Below are 8920 nucleotides of genomic sequence, written 5' to 3' on the forward strand. Positions count from 1 at the left end.
AAATGCCTTGTTGATGCCAGAGGTCAGAGGAGAATGACCAGACTGTTTGGAGCTGATAGAACAGCAACAGTGACTCAAATAACCACTCGTTACAACCGAGGTCTGCATCTCTGAACACACAACACATCAAACTTTGAGGCAGATGGGCTACAGCAGCAGAAGACCACACCGGGTGCCACTCCTGTCAGCTAAGAACAGGAAACTGAAGCTACAATTCACACAGGCTCACCAAAACTGGACAATAGAAGATTGGAAAAACGTTGCCTGGTCTGATGAGTCTCGATTTCTGCTGCAACATTCAGATGGTAGGGTCAGAATTTGGTGTCAGCAATTGACTTCTGCATGGAGGTACAAGAAATTTTGGTGTTCCTTACACCAGAAGGAACAAGTGATTATATATGTAATAAATGTCATGTCATTGTGCAAACGATGACATTAAAGGCTTTCATCATCGTCATCATCATCATCATCATCGTCATCATCATCATTGACCCATTTTGGAGCAGGCATGACAGAATAAACCAGTTGTCTGCTTTCAAATTTTAAAAAACTCACTGTACCTGAAATCCCTACATTTTAAGGTAAAATACCTACTTAGTTCCACCTCAGGAGGAATTACAATCTCACACCCATCAGAGCAGTAAAATGACTTGTTAAAAAGTATAAATATGTCAGCCATGCACATCAAAATGCCATTTAATAGGTTGACAAAACATCGTATTATCAAAGTACTAGTTTAAAAACTTTGAATATTCTCACATTTATCCAGCTAGGTTTTATTGTGAAGGCAAAAGGGGACTATCATTTTTGCCTGTTTTTGTTAGTTTGTGTGAACCATTGGCAAATATAAATACTTTCAATACTGTAATACACTAATGTTTTAATGATAGAAAATAGTTTTTTTTTATTCTTTATCAGAAGATGATAATTGTTGGCAAACATCCTGCTTCATGGTTCAAATGTCAATCACAGCTGTGTGTCATTAGTGCAGCAGGAAAAGGAAACACAGTGTCTTTGGATAATCTATCCCAGGATGGATGAACACATACATGGGGGTGGGGGTGGGGGATTCTGAACCTTCTGTGAAACCTATCAAATTATCAGGGAAATGGTGAGAAAGGGGTGGGGGCGGGTATTTTTAGTCTTCATTCCAGTAACTGAATGTTGATTTCTTGTGACAATAAAGGTAACACAGGGTAACATGTTTTGCCACAACAGTGGGGAAAGAATTGTTGTAAGGTGACTCACACTGGCCTGTACGAGACGAAACAAAAAGTAAAAAGAACACAAGAATGAAAACAGATGTTTCTCACAGGGACAGCTGTGACAAAGACTTGTTGAACCCTTTGAATCTCTTGTTAGTCAACAACTGAAGCAACATCTATCTATTCATTATACAATATTTAACTTGAAGCCACAGTTTAGAAAAGGACGCAGCACAGCAGGTTTAAAGGTAAGTTGTTTGCAGTTTGAACGCTGAGGACATAATTGTTCACATACAGTACATTCAAATATTAGTATTTAATAATGTATGAATGTTTTTGTACAGAGAAGACTTTTGTTGTGAATTGGAGCTTTATAAATAAACTAAATAGAATTTAATTGAATTATATGTACAGTAAACTGTTGAACAAACTGAGTTGTTAGTTTAAATCAAGTAGTGAAGAGGCTAATATTAGCAAAACAGTAACTAAAGGATAACATTTTAAAAACTGTTGCTAAAACCCTAATTAAAGCAAACAGTACACAAATGTCCCCCATTGCTGAAGGGTTTGAACAGTGAATGTTTGTAGTTTTTGAGTGTTTTTCTGGAGTTGAACATGGAATGCAAGGGAACCTTAATGTCTTTGGTACATAAAGTTTAAGTAGGTAGGAGTTAAGGGGTGGCTGCATGTGGCAGTCAACTTGGATCCAGGAAGTCACAAGTTCAATTCCCTGTTTGTCCACATGTCATGATGTCTTTGAGCATCCCCAACTGCTCCCCTGGCATTTAAATAAATGGTAAATGGACTTTTCTCATACAGCCCTTTTTATCCAACCAGGGTACACAAAGCACTGGGTCATGTGAGTTAGATAATCCAGTCCCTGTGTGTTTTGGAGAGGGTATTCAACCACGTTCTTCAAGGTACACTGTGGGGGGTGCTCCATGAGGATTGTGGGTCCGTTGTCACGGGTCATTCAGTCCTATACAAGTGGTGCAAGAGTTTGGTTCCCATCAGAGTGGGAGTTAGACCCTGCCAGGGTTGCCCGTTGTCTCAGTTTATAGCCGAGTACAGCCAAACTTTTTACCCCCATCCACATAAGAACTTATTGTGTGATCGGTCAGAAGTCGTGGGAGTGTTTGTTTGTGCTGGAAGCACTTGGATGCTGCATTTTGCTTCAACCACTCGCTTAAAAAAACAAACAAAAAAAAAACGAAGACTCACTTCCAAAAGCCGACCGTTGTACCAGGAAGCAGACATTTATATAGTCAAACAGTCAAAAACTTGTGAATGGAGATAAAATCTTTGGAGCTTTAACCACAACAGATTTTGAGGATAAATAACGTTGGGTGACAGGTCTCTAACTTTTTTTCTGCGTTGTAGACTCCAGAGGCTAGAAACCCCATGCAGTCACGTGTGCTGCAGTGGGAGGGGTTTTTCCCAGGAACAAAGGTGTGTGCCAAAACAAACAACGAACAACCACATGCACATCGTCCAGTCAGCTACCGAGCGACCATATGAAGCCTCAAGACCCAGGACACAGAGACTGTAGAAAYGTTTACATGGACATAAGAAATCAGATTAAATGGCCATTCAGAATAAAAATGCATCATGTAAACACCCCATTSGRATTATTCTGACCCGACTCAGCTCGATCCGAATGAATTTGTAATCCAAATGAGAGAGGTGATTTATGCCGATTGATAGTCCGAACGACATCCACTTAATCTGATCATTTTCTTCTGATTGTGGAAACTGACCTGACTGTTCATGTCTGCTGACTTTCATCCAGCAGTTTGTGCTTTTTTGTGGAGGGAGGGACAGCAGCGCTGTAGTTTCTAGCACAGAACTTTTCCTCCTGCTTTCTCATTCAATAAGAAGACAAACAGCCTGCGCTGCTTTGACAAAAAATAAAATAAATCTGCACATCACCTGTAGCTCAACCAGGGAGTGCAGTAACGTCTCCACCGTTGTTAAAACCTGTCGCAGGTCCATTCTGTTTATGTTCATCATGGAAGCAGAACTTCTTCTTCTTTTTTAGGAAAAGTGAACAACTGAGCAGGTGCTTCCATTCTGAATAAAATCCTGGTGCATGTAAACACTCGTTATGATCGGATTGTGCGAATGTAAATGATACATTTGGATTATTTAATCAGAATACATTTCAACCCAATCAACGAATTTTGCTCATGTAAACATAGCTATTGTGTCTCGACTGGCCTGGGAACGCCTTGGAGTCCTCCTAGAAGAGCTGGAAGAGGTGGCTGAGGAAACAGAGGTCTGGGCCACATGTCCTCACTCTGCTGCTGTCTTTAGTCTCTCTCCTCTACATGGTTAATTATTTCTATCAATAACATGTTTTCTTGGTCTCTCTTCCAGAGGAAAATACACCTGGATCAGTCCTTCTGTGTTTGTCTGGGTCTCTTTCCTGTCCCCAAACCCAGCCGGTCGAGGCAGATGGCCGCCTGTCCTGAGCCTGGTTCTGGCTCTGGTTCTGCTGGAGGTTTCTTCCTGTTAAAAAGGGAGTTTTTCCTTTCCACTGTCACCAGTGTGCTGCTCAGGATGGGAGACTGTGACGAAGTGATTCAACACAATCTTCTGACTTCTTTAAATTGTTTTCTGTGTACAGTGCCCTGAGACGATGTAAGTGACTTGGTGTTACATGAATAAACTGCATTAAATGGAATTACAAGCTATTCTCCACTGCCTCATAAAAGTGTTCAGTGCCCATAAATCAACTGCAACAAAAGTCCATTTGATCAGTCAAGTATTCCATTCCTGGGACATTTTATGTCAAAGGATGGTCAGTCCAGGTCACCTGACTATTCTCTCATCAACCATTTTTAGACACTCTGGAAATTAAAAAGATCTGTTGCAGTTTTGTTTTTAAGACAGGCTAAATCTTGTGGTATGTTACTCCAAATGAACCTGAACATTTTTTTTTAAATAACAAATAAATAAAATGTTTCCCTTGAATTCTACTACTCAGAACTTTGTGAAGTACACTCAGTGGTTAGCACTGATTCTTCAAAACAGAAGGTCCTGGGTTTGATCCCCGGTTCGGACCTGTTCTTCCCATGCTTGCGAGGGTTTTCTCCGGGTACTCCAGTTTCCTCCCAGAGACCAAACTGTTAGGCTGCCTTCTGGCCCAGGACTCTGATTCACTTATTATTATTCATCAAATAACTATCTAATAAATTCCTTTTGCTTATCTTACCCAGAATTACTGTATTTCTTTCTACATCAACAGGAAGGTGTGTGTTACTCTAACCTTGTGACTCTGTGTGTGATTCTATCAGGCTGCAAGCTCATTTATTCAAGGTACTTACCAAAAAAAAGAATAATCGTTTTTCTGCATCCTGTGTCTGTGAGTAATGTTAAAAACTGCAGCCAACGATGTGTTTTGGCTCAGCACGCACAGTGAGAGTAGACAGGATGACTGTAATAAGATAAACTACAGAAAATAACAGGAGCTTCTGTACTGGGTGGAAAAAACAATAAGTGAGCTCATGATGGGAGCCACGTGTTTCTGATCTGAACACAAATTTTATTCTACTTTCCAGAACCATCAGTTACACAACATAACATCTTAGGTTTTAATAACGATGTGACCATAAGCACTAGACCTTTTATGTTCAGGAAAATGAATGAGCCACAGATGTTGTGCAAATTATGAATAAAAACATGACACAAAGATTTGTAAATCTCATGAACCCATTTTTTTCACAGTGATACATAGTAAAATATCAATAGCTGAAATAAAAAATTGTACAATTTTTGTGGGAAAAATGTTTTAATGTTTATTAGGATTTTTTGTTGTTGTTTGTTTGTTTTGCAGTGACACTGTAGGTTTAAAAGCATTTCTAAAAGTATTACCAGTCTCTGGATGAGGAGAAACAGCTAGATAAAATATCAAACAGAAATGAAATTATGTCTACACAAACAACTTGTAATAAATACAATGAGCAAACAAAATATAATATGGCAAAAAAAATTAAAATAAAATAAACGCTTAAACCTGACAAACAATGACCCTCACACATGACTGCAGGCACTGCAACCCTGAGAGGAAGTATATAAAGGAACTGGATGGATAAAGGTATCTACACCAGATATGTCCTTTGTTCTGGATGTTTTAAGTGTCTATGAAACTACAAGTTCTATAACACACCTGATGACGAAAGCTGGCTCTGGACTATTTATTGGTCAAATATTTAGAGTTAGAATTCCTTTTATTGTCCTTGCACATGTAGCACAAAGAAATTTACAGATGGGCAGTTCTCAAAGGCAGTGCAAAATAACAGAGTTCTCAAAAACAGGAATCAAGTAACAACAATGAGTATATACAATGAAATAGAAGAAGTACAGTTTAAATAGAAGAATAAAATAGAAAATAAATAACAGCAGTTTTGATATGTTCAGGACATCAGAATATTGCACTTGATGTGTATTTATTTTGCACCAAACAGAGTTGAGCAGAAAAATGAGTGATCATGGTTTGGATGTGTCTGCAGTATTTGTGTTGTTCAGGACAACAACAGTTTGAGGGTAGAAGTTATTTTTTAGTCTGTTTGTTCTTGACTTTATTGCCCTGAAACACCACCCTGATTGTAAAAGTTCAAAGAGGTTTAATTTGCACTGTTGAATGAAAAACACTGGGTTATAGTTGGTAGAGTCAAGGAAAAGGTTATTAAAATGTCTGTTTGTTTATTTATTTATTTATTTATTTTTTTGTGCTTTGACCAATCTCTTTTGTGGAAAAATCTCTTTTTAACCACTTTATTACCTAATGAAAAACACTGGGTTATAGTTGGTAGAGTCAAGGAAAAGGTTATTAAAATGTCTGTTTGTTTATTTATTTATTTATTTTTTTGTGCTTTGACCAATCTCTTTTGTGGAAAAATCTCTTTTTAACCACTTTATTACCTAATGCTGTTAACAAAATTCTGGCAATTGCTTATTTATTTCTGGTTACATTTTGGGCTGAATTCCTTCTYGTTGATTCAGCAATCAGAGGTGGAGCGTGCAGATGTTTGTTTGTGATGGTGGGCTCTTGGCAGCGTCTTTGGCATTTCCTCTTCTCTTTGTACTTATCATAAAGCTCATGCATTGATTTGTTGCCGTTTACTCTTGTTTTGGACTGTTGTGAAGGGGTTTTGGAGCTATTCTGTTGGCTTGGATTGCGGTGAGCTGTTAACAGAGTTTTTCTTTTGGCATGCATTATTATGGGTGTATGGTGGTGGGATTTTCTCTAGATTTGGATTGTGACGAATGCTGAGTTATGGTGTTTTTGTCTTGGCATGGATTGCTGTGGGGTTGTGTTGGGAATATTATTTATTTATTGTCTGGCTTGGACCATTGTGGGKGTGTGTTGAGGGGATTTTCTTTTGATTTGGATTGTGGTGGAAGTTGGGTTGGGATTTTTTTGTCTTGGTTAGGATTGACTGTTGTGGGATTCTGTCAGGGTTTCTCTTTTGCTTTAGAATCAGTCTACATTTATCCATGGAGCCCTTTCTAACAGCCAACAGGTGCACAAAATGCTTAAATATATAAAAATGAAAGGAAATCAATAAAATAAATATGAAAATGCCAGAGAGCCACTATGTAACCTGCCTGAATAAAATGGTTTTAAAAAGGACCTATTATGGGGTCTTTGAACAAGTTAGGATCCATCTGTGGGCTATAAAAAACATGTTCACTTGATTTAATTCACAAAATGAATCTTAGATGATGAGATTTCATCTTTTCAGTTCTGCCTGTTCTGAGCTCTCAGAACGAGCTGTTTATGCAAATAAGTTGCTGTTGGCTCCGCCCTCCAAACACAGCACTTCAGAAATGTGAAAATGACCAGTATAAGCAGACGATACAACCATATAGACGGACTGCGTGCAGTGCAGCCAGCCCCAAGCCTTGGTRGGGACAGACTGGCCTTGGTGCCAGGGAGGCAAACATCGTCCGTCACCTTTTCCTGAAGTGGTGAAGAAGAACCAAGTGGTGGTCAAGGTCCGCACCCAGCAGTCTGGAGGCCCCCGTGAGACGAACGCTGTGGCGTGGGAGTCTCCAATCCTCCCTCAGGCCAGATCGGTTGACGATGACACACTGCGCGGCCACCCCAGGGGAGAGCGTCAGACTGGTGCCCAGGGAGAACAACGCATGTCTGTCCCTGCGGCCCAGTAACAGCGTAGTGAAGAGGGAAAGATGATCTGTGCTGCAGCAGCACAGATTGTCATYGCTGCTTCCTCAGGACGAGGTTGTGGAGGGGGAAAGGCCAAGCTGCTCGCCTCCTTGTCGATCATGGCAGCGCGTTCAAAAATAATTTGTGCTGAATGACAAATCATGGTCATACTGAACAGCAACACTTAACACACAGCACATCACTTAAATCGTCATCATCTGCAGGAACAGTGGGGACAGAGGTTTCCTTCAGCTGTGAACCCTTGGGTAAATTCTGCTGTGCACTCTGAATAAAGTTTTCAAAGCAGTCCATTGTGAAATTATTTGCACAAACTGCAACTTTCTTTGGCAATATTTATAGAACATTGCCATCAAAAATAAAATTATGCCACACATCTCTGTTCGCCATGACTGTTGTAAAAATCAGCAGAACTAATGTTGTCCTGTGACGAAGTGGGCGGAGTCTCCACTTGGGTTACCAGGTGAGGGGCTGGGCTCACCTTGGCAATGCTAACTCACCTGGATTATGATGTAACAATACACAGGTTTTTGAAACAACTCATTTGCTGACACACACACAAAAAATTATATATTGTCAAAAACAGCTGGTATTTTTTGGCGCTTGGACTGTTCTTGSAAGCAGTACAGACCCAAACTGAAGCATTAAAACATGTAAAAAAAATKTAATTTTGCATAGTAGGTCTTCTTTAAGATTAGATTTAAAAAGACCCAGATCAGTGATGGAGAGCAAATCCTGAGGTAGKTACTTCCACAGTCTGGGTACAGGGACCAAAAAGGACCAGTCACTCCATTGTTTGCATTTGRATTTTGGGACAAACAATAAAGAGATATTTATTGATCTTAAAGTTGTCTTTTACTCATGAAAAGTGACTGGATCTGCTAAATAAGATGGGGTGAGACCATGAAAAGCTTTAAAAAGTAAATAAACTTTTCAAATCAATTCTAAAATGGACTGAAGGCCAGTGGAGGGAAAACAAAATGGGAGTGATCTGTCCCTTTAGTTTCTTTCTCTTCTATTTTTACATTTCTGTTTAATGCACTTAAATTATTGTCATCAAATTAAAAACATCTGCATCACAAGTTTTGTTGTTTTACATAACAAAACACAAAATTCAAATTTGGTCCATTATCACAGTTAAACGTTTTAACAAGTACAAATTACATGTGTTTTGCTTTGTTTTCTTTTGAACAATAAAAAATATCAACATCCTGTTGTTTATAACAAATAACAACAAAAAAACAACAGTTATTTCTGAGAGTTCTCCTTTAATGGAAACCATTTAGGAAGCCCAAGGAATTTTCTTGAAATGTTTAGAGTTCATTTCTCCTGCATGAGTAACACAGACAGAGTGATGAGTTTGTGTTCAAATGGAAAAACGGTTTAATGATTTTCCATGTGCTTCATCACGCTTTAGTCAGCAAAGACAGACAGGAGAGAGTGGCGAGTGTGAGAACAGGATGTCTGTTCAGACACTGCCACATGACATCATCGTCTGTGTGTGTGTGTGTGTGTGTGTGTGTGT

Source organism: Austrofundulus limnaeus, unplaced genomic scaffold, assembly GCF_001266775.1.
Source record: "Austrofundulus limnaeus strain Quisiro unplaced genomic scaffold, Austrofundulus_limnaeus-1.0 Scaffold302, whole genome shotgun sequence".
NCBI classification, from domain to species: domain Eukaryota; kingdom Metazoa; phylum Chordata; class Actinopteri; order Cyprinodontiformes; family Rivulidae; genus Austrofundulus; species Austrofundulus limnaeus.